Below are 16,702 nucleotides of genomic sequence, written 5' to 3'. Positions count from 1 at the left end.
TATAATTTTTCAAAAGACTAACTCAGTAAGTTGCTTAATTTAGATGTACCTTATGTTCTATACAATGGAGAAGCTCGGGGCCTCTTTATATATAACTAGAGACTATCTTGTAGCTGATGAGATAAAATGAAGGGAATGGAGAGTTTATGTAGATGTCATGAAGCTACGTGAGGAATGAAATTCACGTGATTTTCTTTGAATAATCCATCATTGTCTCAATAGCCACAATCGGTGGGCCTTAGCCTATGTTTTGTATCATATGTGGTTTTCCAAATAATTCAATGGGCCCATATGAACAATAGGAGTAGAAGTCGGAGGTCCAGAGTATGTAGACACAGTGTTTAGCCTCAACTTTCCTAGCGAATATCTCGAAGATTGAAAGCTTCGAGATATATCAAGATATATTTATTCCAACACGTTGAAGATTGAAAGCTTACCACGTCAAGCTTACCAATACGTAATCGATCTCTAGTGATTTGGATTGCACGTATTACAAAATGGAAAAATTCTGTTATATATACACTAATACACATACTCTTGTACACACACAATTTTGGGTGTATATTAGTGAGTATGTAACAGGTACTACATGAACAAAGTTTTTCTCCAAACTAGTTTGGAGAGAAATACTACAAACTCATCATATATATTTATATTGAGTGTGAATTTTGAAAATCTAACCGTTAGATTGCATGTTCTTATTATGTCCTTAATGCTTACAAAATTTCAAGAAAATCAAAGATCAATTGCTATGTCATCAAATAAATGTTATAATTTCAAGTTTTTGTAATCTAAAATTGTATATAAAAAATAAATTAATTGATCAAATAGTAAATAATATCCGATTTGAACGAAATTTGATATGCATGTTAAGAATATAAAGAACATGAAATTCAACGGTTAGATTTTCAAAATTCACACCTAAAAAAGAAATATATGAGAAATTTGAAGAATTTCTCTCCAAACTAGTTTGGACAGAAACTTTTTTCATACTACATTTACAAGAATTTCATTTCCTATTGTTGATGCCCAGATGAACAATAGGAGTAGAAGTTGGAGGTCTAGAATCTAGCTATCTAGATATATGTAGCCATAGTGTTTAACCCCTTTTGGATATGTACCACTGTAAGTTTTTTTTTTTTTTTTTAAAAAAAAAACTTCTCCCTTCTCCCTGTGTGTGTGTGTTAAAAATACTTAGTATTCTCATAAAATAAAAAATAAATAAAATAAATAAAATAAAAAAACTTTCCTAGCGAATATCTCGAATATCTCGAAGATTGAAAGCTTCGAGATATATAAATATATATGTATTCCAACACGTTGAAGATTGAAAGCTTACCACGTCAAGCTTTACCATTAAAGAATTGATCTCTAGTGATTTGGATTGCTTTAACGTATTACAAAATGGAAAATTTCTATTATATATGCACTAATACACATACTCTTGTACACACACAATTTTGGGTGTATATTAGTATGTAATAGATACTACATGAACAAAGTTTCTCTCCAAACTAGTTTGGAGAGAAACCTTATAAACTCATCATATATATTTATATTGAATGTGAATTTTGAAAATCTAACCGTTAGATTGCGTGTTATTATTATGTCCTTAATGCTTACAAAATTTCAAGAAAATCAAAGATCAATTGCTATGTCATCAAATAAATGTTATAATTTCAAGTTTTTGTAATCTAAAATTGTATATAAAAAATAAATTAATTGATCAAATAGTAAATAATATCCGATTTGAATGAAATTTGATATGCATGTTAAGAACATAAGGAACATGAAATTCAACGGTTAGAATTTCAAAATTCACAACCAAAAAAGAAATATATGAGAAATTTGAAAAATTTCTCTCCAAACTAGTTGGGAGTGAAACTTTGTTCGTACTACATTTACAAGAATTTCATTTCCTATTGTTGATGCCCAGAAGAACAATAAGAGTAGAAGTCAGAGGTCCAGAATCTAGCTATCTAGATATATGTAGCCATAGTGTTTAAGCCCTTTTGGATATGTACCACTGTAAGTTTCTTTAAAAAAAACCTTCTCCACTCTCCTTGTGTGTGTGTGTTAAAAATACTTAGTATTCTCCCAAAAAAAATAAAAAAATAAAAACTTTCCTGGCGAATATCTTGAAGATTGAAAGCTTCAAGATATATCAAGATATATGTATTCCAACACGTTGAAGATTGAAAGCTTACCACGTCAAGCTTACCATTACAAAATCGATTTCTAGTGATTTGGATTGCTTTAACGTATTACAAAATGGAAAATTTCTGTTATATATGCACTAATACACATACTCTTGTACACACACAATTTTGTGTGTATATTAGTGAGTATGTAATAGACACTACATTTACAAGAATTTCATTTCCTATTGTTGATGCCCATTTCTATGAAAGGCCCAATAATAGAAGAAGCTCAACAATAAGGGAAATAAATTGAAAGAAAAAGAAATAAGAATGGTAAAAGCAAGTTAGTAAGCCCAATGGGTTAGCATGACAACAACTAGCAGGCCCATGGGAAGCATAAGAGGTAAAGATGAAGTTATTGTGCCGAAGAAGCCCAAGAAAAGAGGTAGCAAGCCCAATGGGCCAACAGGTAGGAATAACAGCTAGCGGGCTCATGGGAAGAATAAAAGGTAAAGATGAAGTTATTGGGCCGAGTAGCCCAAGAAAAGAGGTAGTAAGCCCAATGGGCCAACATGGCAGGAATAATAGCCACTGGGCCAATGGGAAGAATTTGAGGTAAAGATGAAATTAGTGGGCCAAGAAAGCCCAAAAAAAGAGGTAGCAAGCCTAATGAGCCAGCATGGCAGGAATAACAGCCAGTAGGCCCATGGGAAGAACAATGAGAAAAGATGAGGAAAGTGGGTCGGAGAAGCCCAAGGAAAGAGGTAATAGGCCCAATGGGTCAACATGGCCAGCAGGCCCATGGAATGGAAAAGGAATGGCAGGAATATGCACCTAATGAGCTATATGGACAGAGGCCCTTGTCTGGGCAAAACCTATTCCATAGAAAACTTTCCTAGCGAATATCTCGAATATCTCGAAGATTGAAAGCTTCAAGATATATCAGGATATATGTATTCCAACACATTGAAGATTGAAAGCTTACCACGTCAAGCTTACCATTACGTAATCGATCTCAAGTGATTTGGATTGCTTTAATGTATTACAAAATGGAAAAATTCTGTTATATATGCACCAATACACATACTCTTGTACACACACAATTTTGTGTGTATATTAGTGAGTATGTAATAGATACTACATTTACAAGAATTCATTTCCTATTGTTGATGCCCATTTTCTATGAATGGCCCAATAATAGAAGAAGCTCAACAATAAGGGAAATAAATTGAAAGAAAAAAAAAATAAGAATGGTAAAAGCAAGTTAGTAAGCCCAATGGGTTAGCATGACAACAACGAGCGGGCCCATGGGAAGAATAAGAGGTAAAGACGAAGTTACTGGGCCGAAGAAGCCTAAGAAAAGAGGTAGCAAGCCTAATGGGCCAACATGGCAGGAATAACAGCTAGCGGGCTCATGGGAAGAATAAGAGGTAAAGATGAAGTTACTAGGTCAGGTAGACTAAGAAAAGAGGTAGTAAGCCTAATGGGCCAACATGGTAGGAATAATAGCCAGTGGGCCAATAGGAAGAATAAGAGGTAAAGATGAAATTAGTGGGCCAAGGAAGCCCAAGAAAAGAGGTAGCAATCCCAATGAGCCAGCATGGCAAGAATAACAACTAGTAGGCACATAGGAAGAACAATGAAAAAAGATGAGGAAAGTGGGCCGGAGAAGCCCAAGGAAAGAGGTAATAGGCCCAATGGGTCAACATGGCCAGCAGGCCCATGGAATGGAAAAGGAATGGCGGGAATATGCACCCAATGAGCTATACGGACAGAGGCCCTTGTCTGGGCAAAACCTGTTCCACATAAGGTAATGCAAGCCTAAAAGCCCATGCATGCCTCACGCCGCAAAAGACAAACTTTACCTATTACACGTGGCAGAAGAATACAATGTAGGATCAGCAAGAATGGCATGGGAATAAAAGAAGAAAAACCTAGAAGGTAGTGGCACTCGCACAAGGCCCAGGGCACAACCTACGTGTACCTAGCCAATACATGGGAGATGGGTCCTCGGTCAAGGGATTCAAAGGGTGTGATTTCGCGGTAGGGAGAAAAGAGATCTATTCTGGGGTTCCTACTGAGACTCCTTTGGGGAAAATGCTTTGCTGGGATGGCATTTCTCCTAAAAGAGGTAAATACAAGCTAGGACCACTTGATGCATGCCATAGTGATAGGTATAGAGAGCACTCAACCCTTATCCGTTGAGGGGAGGCAAGGTAATGAGCGGGAGAGAATAAAACAAGAATTTTTGCTTAGAAATGGGGAGTGGTGTGGCATGCACCCTCTAAGCAAAGGTAATGGCCGGGAAACCAATAGACTAATGGGTAGTCTTGGAAAGATGCCAAAAGTAGTTGGTACATTCTTAGGGACAAAAGGGAGAAATCCCATAAATTTAAGCAAGTATAAAAGGGATAGAGGAAACCATGAGTAGGGGATGAATGAAAGAAGGAAGGAGTGACAAGAGGTAGATAGAAAACGCCCAAAGAGAAAAGAGAAAAGAAACTCAAAAGAATATAAGAAAATCAAGTGGTAAGGTAGAGAGAGAGTTATGACAGAAATAGAGGCATGCATCACTCTATCCTCTTTGATCCTATTCCAAGGTGAAGGAACAGGACTTGTATCTTTCTATACAAAGCAGGACTTGACTTTGAAGCTTACTAAAAAGAGCTTAAAAAGGAGTTCCGACTACGGGCCGTTGCCTTGACCTTAAAGCTTCCTGTAACTACAGTTTTCTTTTTCTCTAATCCTGGACTTGCCTACTTGACTTGTGAAATCCACTTTGCCTAAACTAGATAAGGAAAAGGAAAGAAGAGATTCTAAGCTTTAGCCTTACAACAAGCTAACACAACTGAACTACCGAAAACAACTTTCTTTATATGAGCCAACTACCGAAGCAGAAGGAGGTTACTGCGGTGACCAAGCTATGACTGCTACACGTGCACACAACAAGAAAAGATTATATAGATTTGTGAGCCTAGCCGCCCTTCCTATAACTACCAAAAGTACCTGTCTAGCGTACGGAAAAGAAGGAATTCTCTGATCTACACTAACCGCCGACTGCACTACCACTGAGCTATTGAGGTGGAGCGGTCGGTGGTTAATTGATTGCTCGTAGGGAAATCCTACTTGGGGGTCTTGTAACTCTCGTTTTAGGACCTTATAGACGCCATACGTATGTGGTTTAGTGGGCCTCCGCAAGGATGTGCCCTCCTAACCCACAAAGAGAAGGGTCAAACGAGAAAATGGAAGCGTCGTTAAAGCCTTAACTTAAATAGGCAGCAATAGAGGGGAGAGGTTCACTAGTGGAGGCATGGGATGCGCTACGCTTGAATCACCAGCTTGGTTTGATTAAGATCCTTTTTTTTTCTGGCTTTAAAGGATAGGGAGGCTCGTAAATGGTTGCGGTTAGTCACTAGAAGTTTGTAGGTTTCAGTGGAGTTGAACCTGCATCTGCACCTGGAGCTAGAGCTAAAACTGCGGCTTTATTCACTACCGCTGGTGAAACTACAATCGCTTCTTTTGTGCCTCGTACTCAGTCTCCTCCCTTGCTTTTGTAAAAAAAAAAAAAAAAAGCCTGGGATTGTATATAACCTAAGGGATTCAAAGTTAGTTGCTGGAGGCTCTACAATGGGTGCTACAGTATCTGGAACCCATAAAGTGGGACCGCTATTGACAAGCCATAGCTTCATCTTCTATATACTTTCTCTTTTATATTCATATAGTAGTCTGTCACCACTCGTTCGTTAACTTGTTTCCAGCGCTTCTTATTTTGGATCAACAAGATCCTTACATGGGAGTTCTCTATGGGGGCATAGCTATGATTGAGATGGCTTCCATTTCACTTCTTGACACAGGGCATAGAAAGATTTATGTGGCACTTTGGTACATTGAGTGATTGGTGCACCCACAACACTATACGAGTGATTTATTTATGCTATTTTGTCATGGCATGGGAAATCACAGCATGGAATGAAATTATTGATACCACCAGTAAAGATTTATGGCTCATTCGCTTGCCTACATTCATTGTACCCAATCCGCCTGCACCCGCAACTTGTGCTATACTTGTTTGCTCATTTGAGAATGCCCAACTAGGTAGTCTAAATAGATATTGGAATACCTAGTTGGGTATTCTCTTTCACTGCAAAGGCTTTCTCTCTTTTGGCAAAGGTGCTTTCCATTACTACGGAACATGCATAGCTACTTTTTGTTAGCGACGCTTTTGGTGATGGTTATACGGCTGCAATATTCACTTTGACCATAGTACGCTTGTGAAGGCCACATCTTAGTACGCGCACACCCTCTCCCTAGCACAAGTAATTTCTATAGCAGAAGCCTACATTGAGGTTACCTACATTGGAAAAGGCTGCATGGAACTCGAGTTCCATACAGTTTTTTTTTTTTTTTTTAATTTGTTAAGTTAGATTGCCTATAACTCAATTTTTGTCAAATCAAGATTTTCATTGAAATTCGATTTTTAGAAAATCGAGTTTAAAACAGGGGCATATCCTTAAATAGTTTCAGACATGAGGCATTTTGCTGGAAAGTTTGGCTTAAAGGGATATATCCCCATTTTGGCCTCAAAGCTCTGGTATAATTAGTCAACATCAACTCCTCTGAATTGAAAACTTTTGGCTTTGAGAAGAGATGTGTCTGATTTATGTTTAAGCAACTTAAAGATGGTAGATCAAGAAATCAATAGCCTAACCAGAATTGTGAAGGATGTTATGAATTTTTCCTTTAAGGCTGTTGATAGTCAACCCAACTAGGCACTCTATTGTAATGTTTTTTGTCTTCAAGGGCCCCAAATTCAAGTATAAATTGATTGTCATAACTTATAAGGAATTTGAATCATGCACGTCTCCCTCAAAACTTAAAACATGAGGTATGCATTTAACTGTATATTTCTTATTTTGAATAAAAATAAAAAGGAAAAACGAATGAAACAACGAGTGAAAGAAAAATAAAATAATAAAGAATAAATTGAATAATGCACATGATCAAATCTAGTTGTGACATGTGAAGCAATAAATCAAATAGTACTAAGCTATGATCTCGCGGAGCAGTGAGTTATTCATTATTTCTTCGATGAGATCAACAGTAAGACACAAACTCTGGCTTCGGCGAGACCATAATGTCTGGTCTGGTTCAATTGACTCTCTCTCTCTCTCTCAAAACCTAACCCTAGGTTTCTCTTTCCTCTACCATCGGGTTCATGGATTAGCTTTGGTATTTTGAAGTTCACGTGAGTTTCATATAATTGTTTTGTTAGTATTCTAACGGAAAACTAATTGAGGTATTGATTTGGCTATTGTGTAAAGTTTATAGAGTAAATTGGCTAAAACAAAAGTTTAAGGGGTATCAATATCAACAAAAGTTTAAGGGGTATCAATATCATGGCTACTACCTGAAAGTTTAAGGAGTGTCAGGACATTTTTCCCGAATCAAGATTCAAGACTAGTACAAAATCTAGTTGTGAAGCAATGAATCCGAATGGCCTATGAGTACATTTTCAAAGAACATCCATAATTTCTTCTGTAGTGTGTTTGAGTACTGCAATGCATGATGGATTGCCACTCCCATTTAAAATTCAATTCAAATATATATTTTATTACAAATAATAAAAAAGAATCAAGCATAGTTTCGCATAACCCTTTAAATATAGTTAAATGGTATTTTAATATTAATATTTAGGTTAAAACGATCCAATGCATAGTTAGATAAACACAGTTTTAAGGGCTGGAATTTTCAATTATATGCATAATGAGTTTGAGATGGAATTCTAAAATTTTTTGTGTAGTTTTGGTATGTAATGTAAAATATTTAAATGGTTTAGGTTTGAAAATGCTTTTTCCATCCGTTGCAATTTTTTTTTTCATAACTAAAGACATTTAATTCATCTACTTTTACCACCGCACACCCTTGGTACAATGGTCACTTCACAAGTATAAATGCTTGTGGGGTGTGGGAGGTAAGAGCCGGGGTTTAAGTCTCTAGGAGGTAGCTTCACACACATATACACTTAGATTAGGTTAGAATAGAATTTCTATCTTGTATCAAAAAAAAAAAAAAAAAAAAAAAAAGACATTTTATTCATCATAAATTTTTTAAAAAGAATTTTAACATAATACCATTCCATATTTTTCAAAAGAATGTATTATGTTAAGATTCAATCTCTATATATAGTAATAGGTTCTAGCCAGTTTAGCTGGTAAAATCTCTTATTTTCGAATAAGAAATTTGGAGTTCGAATATCTATCCAAAAAATAAACTAGTATGGACGGCCTACACAGACAAAATGGCCTGATACCCTTTTCACCCAAATTATGTAGCCTTATGCCCCTCTTCCCAAACTAATTAGGAAAATACTCCTCTTTTGTAACTCGATTTTTTTAAAATCGAGTTAAAAAAAAAAAAAAAAAAAAAATCTTGGATCCCTATAGTGATGTTTTATAACTCGATTTCATGAATATCGAGTTACAAAACGCCACTATAGGTCCTTAAAAACGTCACTATAGGGTTTAACTCGATTTTGAGAAAATTGAGTTTCAAAAGAGGGACATTTTCTTAATTAGTTTGAAAAAGGGGGTATAAGGCTATATAATTTGAGTGAAAAGGGCATAAGGCAATTTTGTCCCGGCCTACACTAATAGTGAATGATAATTTTAGTATCTTGGTTAGATAATAAGTTGAAATTCTCTTTCAAAAAAAAAAAAATATATATATATATATATATATTTCAAAAGATATTCAATTCTATCCAACACCAACCACACGAAAACAACAAGTGTGGACTGGACAAGTATACTGGTAGTCTGGCAGTGACAACTCCAAAGAGAATGGCCAAGAATCCAAAGCTTGAGCGACAGGTCGACATGCTTGGACAGTCATCGCACTTGATGAGGAAAAAGAAATGTGTACGTATGTAACTGCTTGATTGAATATTAATTAATACTGTCGCCTAAATTAGGGCACTTCTAGAAGTTAAGTGTGGCCACACATATCCATAAGAAAAAACTGGGAGAACTAGGGCCGTTTGGTACATATGTTTAAAAACTGAAAATTGTTATTTGAAAATATTTATGAAAATACGTGTGGGTGAAAAAGTACGTTGAAATGCGTGAAATGTTGTTTAAAAACTGAAAATGGTTGTTTAAAAACGCAAACCAAAGACCCCCTAGTCTCTAGCTGTTATCACTAAGTCACTAAGATTGAGAAGTTTCCCTACTTGAAATAAAATAATTGGTTCGTGTAACATTTTTGTTGAAATAAAAAGGAGAAATTATATTACTTTTTTGATGAAGGAGAAACATATATATAAATATATATATATATATATATATATATTACTTGAAAATCTTATTATTTGCACCAAATAATTTTACCAATAAGAGATGGTTGAGTCAAAGTGTGGATTAGACTGCTCTCTTGATACGGTGAATGGAATTTTCCAATGTAGTAGATGAATAGATACTAAGATGAATAGATACACCTAACTGTATAACTTATTGTTGTAGCATTTTAATATTATATAATTAAAATGGATTAATATGACAACATAAATATTTCGGTTGAAAACAACGGCCATCAATCTTGATTTTTTTAGATACTCATCGATTTTGAAAACAACGGCTATTTGGCAGCAACTATTTCGGTTCTGCTTTCACCTTCACAATACCCATAATTATAGAATTTAGTGGGTGTGAACTCTACATGCATGCGCTTTTATTCAAAGTATATACATGTATGATCTTTTTCTATAAATAAATTTTTTTTTTTTTTTTAAAAAGAAGTATATACATGTATGGGTAATTCTACGGTACCCCCAAAAAATGGGGTACGGTACCCACTAGTAGGTAACTTACTATACCAGGTTACTTTTTTCTCACATTTGACGGTTCTATCCTCACATTGTGTAGTTCCAACATCACATGTAACAGTTCTTTTCTCACATTTGGTGATTCCCTTACTTTTTTCTCACATTTGATGGTTCTATCCTCACATTGTGTTGTTCCAACATCACATGTGACAGTTCTTTTCTCACATTGTGCGGTTCCCTTACCTTTTTCTCACATTTGATGGTTTCATCCTCACATTGTGCTATTCTAACATCACATGTGACAGTTCTTTTGTCACAATGGGTGGTTCTCTTACTTTTTTTTTCCCACATTTGACGATTCTATCCTTACATTGTGTAGTTCCAACATCACATGTGACAGTTCTTTTCTCACATTTGGTGGTTCCCTTACTTTTTTCTCACATTTGATGATTCCATCCTCACATGTGCAGTTCTAACATCACATGTGACAGTTCTTTTCTTACATTGTGCAGTTTCCTTACTTTTTTTTCTCACGTTTGACGGTTCTATCCACACATTGTGCGGTTTCAACATCACATGTGATAATTCTTTTGTCACATTGGATGGTTCCCTTACTTTTTTCTCACACTTGACGGTTCCATCCTCATATTGTGCAGTTCCAACGTCATATGTGACAGTTCTTTTCTCACATTTGGTGATTCCCTTACTTTTTTCTCACATTTGACAGTTCAATCCTCACATTGTGCAATTCCAACATCACATGTAATAGTTCTTTTCTCGCATTTGGTGATCCCCTTACTTTTTTTCTCATATTTGACGGTTCCATCCTCACATTGTGCAGTTCCAACATCATATGTGACAGTTCTTTTCTATCATTTGGTTATTCCCTTACTTTTTTCTCACATTTGACGATTTCATCCTCACATTGTGCAGTTCCAACATCAAATGTGACAGTTTTTTTCTCACATTTGGTGGTTCTCTTTTCTTTTCTTTTTTTCTAACATTTAACGATTTCATCCTCACATGTGATAGTTCTTTTGTCACATTGAGTGTTCCCTTACTTTTTTCTCACACTTGACGATTTCATCCTCACATTGTGTAGTTTCAACATCACATGTGACAGTTCTTTTATCACATTTGGTGGTTCCCTTATTTTTTTCTCACATTTGACTGTTCCATTCTCACATTGTGTAGTTTTAACAAAACATTTGACAGTACTTTTGTCGCATTTGGTGGTTCAGTTTTTTTTTCTCACTTTTGACAGTTCCATCCTTATATTGTGTAGTACCAACATCACATGTGACTGTACTTTTGTCACATTCAGTGGTTCCTTTATTTTTTTCTCACATTTTTCGGTTTCATCCTCACATTGTGTAGTTCCAATATCACATGTGACTGTTCTTTTGTCACATTTGGTAGTTCCTTTTTCTTTTTTCTTTTTTATTTTTTCTCACATTTGATGGTTCCATTATCACATTAAGCAGTACCAACATTACATCTAACTGTACTTTTGTCACATTCGGTGGTACCCAATTTTTTTCTCACACTTTACAATTCCATTGTTATATTAGGCAGTACCAACATCTCATGTGACCATACTTTTATCACATTCAATGGTTCCCTTATTTTTTTTCTTATATTTGACGGTTTCACTGTCACATTGGATAGTACTAACATCACATGAGACAAAAATACCCCCCTAAATCTCTCAAAAATTATTGTGATACCCTTAATACCTAAAAAATGACTGATATACCCTTAGAACCTAGAAAATGACTGAAATGACCATAAAACCTAAAAAATGACCGAAATACCCTATAATATCTTTAGAACCTAAAAAATGACCCAAATGACCCTAAAATCTAAAAAAATTCTGAAATGACCTTGTAACCTAAAAAGTAACTAAAATATCCTTAGAACCTAAAAAACGACCATAATGCACTTGAAACCTAAAAAATGACCGAAATACCCATACAAGCTTAAAAATGATTGAAATGACCCTAAAACCTAAAAAATAACCGAAATACCCTTAGAACCTAAAAAATGACCCTGAAACCTAAAAAATAACTAAAATGACCTTGTAACCTAAAAAATAATTGAAATACCTTTAGGACCTAAAAAATAACCGTAATACACTTGAAACCTAAAAAATGACCGAAATACCTTCGAAACTTATAAAATGACCAAAATACCCCCCTAAAACCGTCTAAAATTACTGAAATACCCTTAGAACCTACAAAATGACAAAAATGACCGTGAAACCTAAAAATGACCAAAATGACCCTGAAGGCTGAAACCTAGAAAATGATTAAAAAACTCTTAGAACCTAAAAAATGACTGTAATACCCCTAAAACCTAAAAAATTACCAAATTACCTTTAGAAACCTATAAAATGATTGAAAGACTCTTGAAATCTAACAAATGACCAAAATACCTCCTAAAACCTTAATTTGCAAGACCAAAATGACAAAAAAAAAAAAAGTTTATATAATCACTCTACTTGCTTCCCCCCCCCCCCCCCCCCCTAAAATTCTCGATGGAACTTATAAATTTTCTTTTGTCATTAAGTTGTTGTATACTTATTGAAATTTAAAATATGATAAGTTATCTAAAAAAACCTATTTTGCACGCACGCACACACGCATTTACGGGAGGTTGTTTTAACTAATATATTTAGTAGTTAGTACCACAACTTAGTGCCCTAGTTTTGACCTAAACCTTATGATTTTAAGTTTTTTTAAGTTTTATTTTGAAATTCCTACAAAAAAACTTAGGGTTGTGTTTAGATGGCAACATTTGGATTTGGATTTTAAATCAATGGATTTAAATGCCTTGATTTGAAATCCATTGATTTTAAAATTCCTTGTTTGAGTATTTTTATACAATGAAGGATTTGAAATTCTATTGTTGGAATACCTAAATTTGGATTTGGATTTGGAATTAAGATCATAAAATATTTTTTCCAATTATTTTTTTTCTTAAACCTTCTACATTTTAATTTTAGTAACTTTTTTTAATAAATACATGAGGTAATGAAAAAGCCATTGACAACCCAATTCACAAAATGATAACTAAAAATCTGTCATCATAAACAACTAATAATTTGCTATTCGTAAAAACTTGAGCTTGCCAAATATGAATTTATCATATAACTAATTGAATTGAGAAATCCCTATTTGAAATTCTATTAGAAATTTCCTCAAGCACTTGCCATGCCCTCTTTTTAAATCCCAGATAGAGTTATCCTTGCAAGGAGCATGCCAACTCAGCATTAAAACAACCAAGGCAATCATTAAACCCTAGAAGCTTATTTCTTAAAGTTCAAACTGCTAATCACTATTGTTGGAATTTGGATGATTTGGCTACCTCTTTAGAAGGAGAAGGAAAGGCTTGCTACAAACAGAAAATTGGAAGAACTCAACAAATTTTGATGTTCAGCAACAACGTATTCTATGTTTTTGTCTAGAAGTTGATTTGACTGATACTGAACTTGAAAAAAGGTGCATGAAGTAAATGCAACTGTCACGACCCAAACCCAATACCTGGATTTGTGACCATGACTAGCATGTTAATATCAAGCTTGAACCTGATATTAACAAGAATCAACTAAAATTTTAAACAAAAAGCTTTCCTCTTTCTTTTCATTGTTGTTTCTTTACTTTAATATATAATTTTTCACTTGATATTCAGAGCATTTACATTGTACTCCAAGGGATAACTTAATCCACTAGTTATTCAATTTCGGAATTTCACATAATACATCTCTTAATATATTAAAGTACACAACTTTCATTGGATTCTAAAATACACAATACTACAAAGCTAAGCATCAAACTTCCAAAACAAGGGCTATACTTTTAAAGCTAAAACGAGTTCCTCCCAAAACTCAACTAAGGATCCCTCTGCTCCAAAATAAAACCTGTTGAGTGAAAAAGTGGAAGGAGTGAGCTAAATAGCTCAATAAGGGTAAGTTACATGAGAATTTAATAAGAATGCATGTAAACCAAAGCATTTCATTTTTATAGATGTTCAGATAGGAGAACATCTTTTAATTTCGTGCATATTATTTTATATACTTTAGATTTTGTAAGCATCACAAACATATTTTTGTCTAAAACATGATTGTATGCAATATCTCTATTCAAAACCTTTTAGTGCATAATAATCTTTTTGAAATAACCTCATGACTTACTAAATACTCATATCACTTATCCCTTACCTGAAAGCAGATAAATCAAGAGCCTAAGGTCAAAGGAGCTTAGACTTGGGCGCTGGTAATACCTATACCAAATATCAAAGCTTATTACTATTAATTCTACCTTAGCATAAACTTATACATACATCTACAAAACCTAGCTCTCAAAATCAAGGAAATCCTAATCCTACCACAAAGAGGTTCCCCAAACACAAGATACATATATCAAAAAACATGATTCACATAACCAAAGAAAAATCATTATATTCACATTCATATTCAATCATATAACGAAGGAAACACATTCAATTCAATTGCAAGGGTTTAATAATTCATTAGGTTTTTACAGCTTGTCTACCAAATTCAAAGTAAATGATTTTTTCTAAAATGACATTTTCTAAATAACCAAATGGCAGAGTATTAACAAGCCATCCTTTGGTTTTCTTACTTGCATCAACATTCTTAATTAAGTAACCAAAATACCCCTGGGCAGCCATAAGGCAGCATAGAACTCAGTCATTGCAATTACAATTTCGTGTAGTCATTTAGGGTTAAACTTAAAACTTAAAACAAGGAATTAGCTTCAATCAGCACATGAAAATTAATATTCACACTCTTCAAAGCTGAATCTTATAAGTTCAAGGAATTATGTATAAAAATAAGTAAATCAGATTTCCAAAGATTGAATAAGTACATAATCCTCATTAATTAACAATATAGTTTGTCAGGATATTACAGCAGCCCACACACAAACAATAAACAACATAGCAGAATAAAAAATCAAACTTACCTCTCCTGCCATAGAGGACAAATATAACTAGCCCCCTTTTCTTTTTTCTTCATTAAAAAAAAAAAAAAAAAAAAAAAAAAAAAAAAACAATAGTATGACTAGTTTATTTGCAAGAACAAAAACACAAAGTAAAACTTAACTTTGGTCTTCCAATTATAAGCAGCTTTCATAGTGACATAGGATATACCAAATTATGCACTAAAGGTGGCCTATAGCAAATTTATTTTAGAACCTACTATCATCAAAATGAACCCAAAAATTGGTTGAACAATATGAAACTTTAGTGCATGTTAACTCTCTACCTCAATAAATACTAGTGTTCGTCTAATGAAAATTGTATACAACAAAAAGAGGGGAAAAAAAAAAGAATGAGAGGATGATGAAAAACACATCAACTAAACTAGGAAAATTAATCAAGAAACACATGTAATTAATCGTTAAGAGATCAAAAAGTTGGACTTATCAGCCAAATATGTGTGTAACCCAATCGACCTTGTTTCCATAAGAAATTCAATACTTTCAAAACATAATCAGTCTCAACCTCTTATTTTACATTGTAACTTGAATCTTCTAACACGGCATCAAAACTTCTTTAATTTTTAACAAAAAGAAACCTTAAAGAATGAAATGTTGCTCCATATGACATGAGAAGATGCATAGCAAAGACATGAAGTAAAGAATATTTTACTCTGATGGCTATAACTATGGTTACCTCTCTGCTTTGAGAAAAAATCTTTTAACTTACAGCTGAGACCTATTGATTTCTATGCAAGTATTCTTCATGCATAATCATCAATTGTTCTGCCACCTGCCTAATTATCAAGAATTCAATAGCATATATGGACAACAAGTCCAAGCCAAAAAAAAAAACCTATTTGTATCAAATAAGATCCAAAAGATTAAACTAGGTTCTTAATAAACAATCATTACCCAAAGAAATTCATTTCATTGACCAACATAAAAGCACGTCGCACCAAATATAGCCTGAAGCATAATATTACATTGAAGCATGACTTCTCCAACTGAACCATATATATTCCCTTGAAGGGAGCAGCCCTGGCCTTGCAATATATATATATATATATATATATATTCCCATTTAGAAGTCAAACCCAATTTAAGATGAAATTTACTCTTCTAAAAAATAAGGACTAAAATTATAGTTGTACTTGGCAAAAACAAACTAAAGCTCTAACATACTGTATACAGCCAAATTGAGCTTGCAAAGTTTAATTGCTACATGATCAACATATTTGACTCCAGTCCTAAAAATTCCAAATATAATAAACATGACTAGCCATCTGGAAAAACAAACAAGAAGAGAGCAAATCGGTTCAAACCTATAAAGTGTAGATAATACATGAACTCTCAATGTCTACCATCTTCAATTTCTGTGTTGCTTCCGAAAAAACAAAGAAAGAATTTGGGAAAACAAAACAATCATGGCAATTAAGAGATTTCGCATATTTTATGGAATTAGGGATTTGATCCTAATCTTCTAGTTCCACTATATCAAAGTGATTTTGATCTTTTTGAGAAACCTTCATTGGTGAGTAAAGCCACGAGACAGAGATAGAGATCAACCAAGTGAGAAGAGAAGCAGTTTGAGAGAGGAGAACGCGAGAGAGTCGAGGGCAAAGATGAAAAAGTATGAGACTGTGTTTTTTTTTTTTTTTTTTGGCTTTTATACTAAACCCGCTTGAACGGTAGCAGGTTTTTCATTAAAATAAAATAACGGTTAGGATTAGAGCAAGTAA

At 34.1% G+C, this 16,702-nt stretch overlaps 1 long non-coding RNA gene across 1 annotated transcript; it reads right to left on the bottom strand.

Annotated features, from left to right (window-relative positions):
- Window positions 1-13,675: 13,675 nt before the first annotated feature.
- LOC126726674 (uncharacterized) lies at window positions 13,676-16,589 on the bottom strand. Its single transcript, XR_007656024.1, has 2 exons — window positions 14,180-16,589; window positions 13,676-13,879 (listed from the first exon to the last, which is right to left on the bottom strand). It is a non-coding gene; the product is annotated as an uncharacterized LOC126726674 (long non-coding RNA).
- Between the last annotated feature and the right edge of the window lie 113 nt (window positions 16,590-16,702).

This window comes from Quercus robur, chromosome 5, assembly GCF_932294415.1.
Source record: "Quercus robur chromosome 5, dhQueRobu3.1, whole genome shotgun sequence".
NCBI lineage: Eukaryota > Viridiplantae > Streptophyta > Magnoliopsida > Fagales > Fagaceae > Quercus > Quercus robur.
This window is presented reverse-complemented; position numbering and strand designations above follow the sequence as displayed.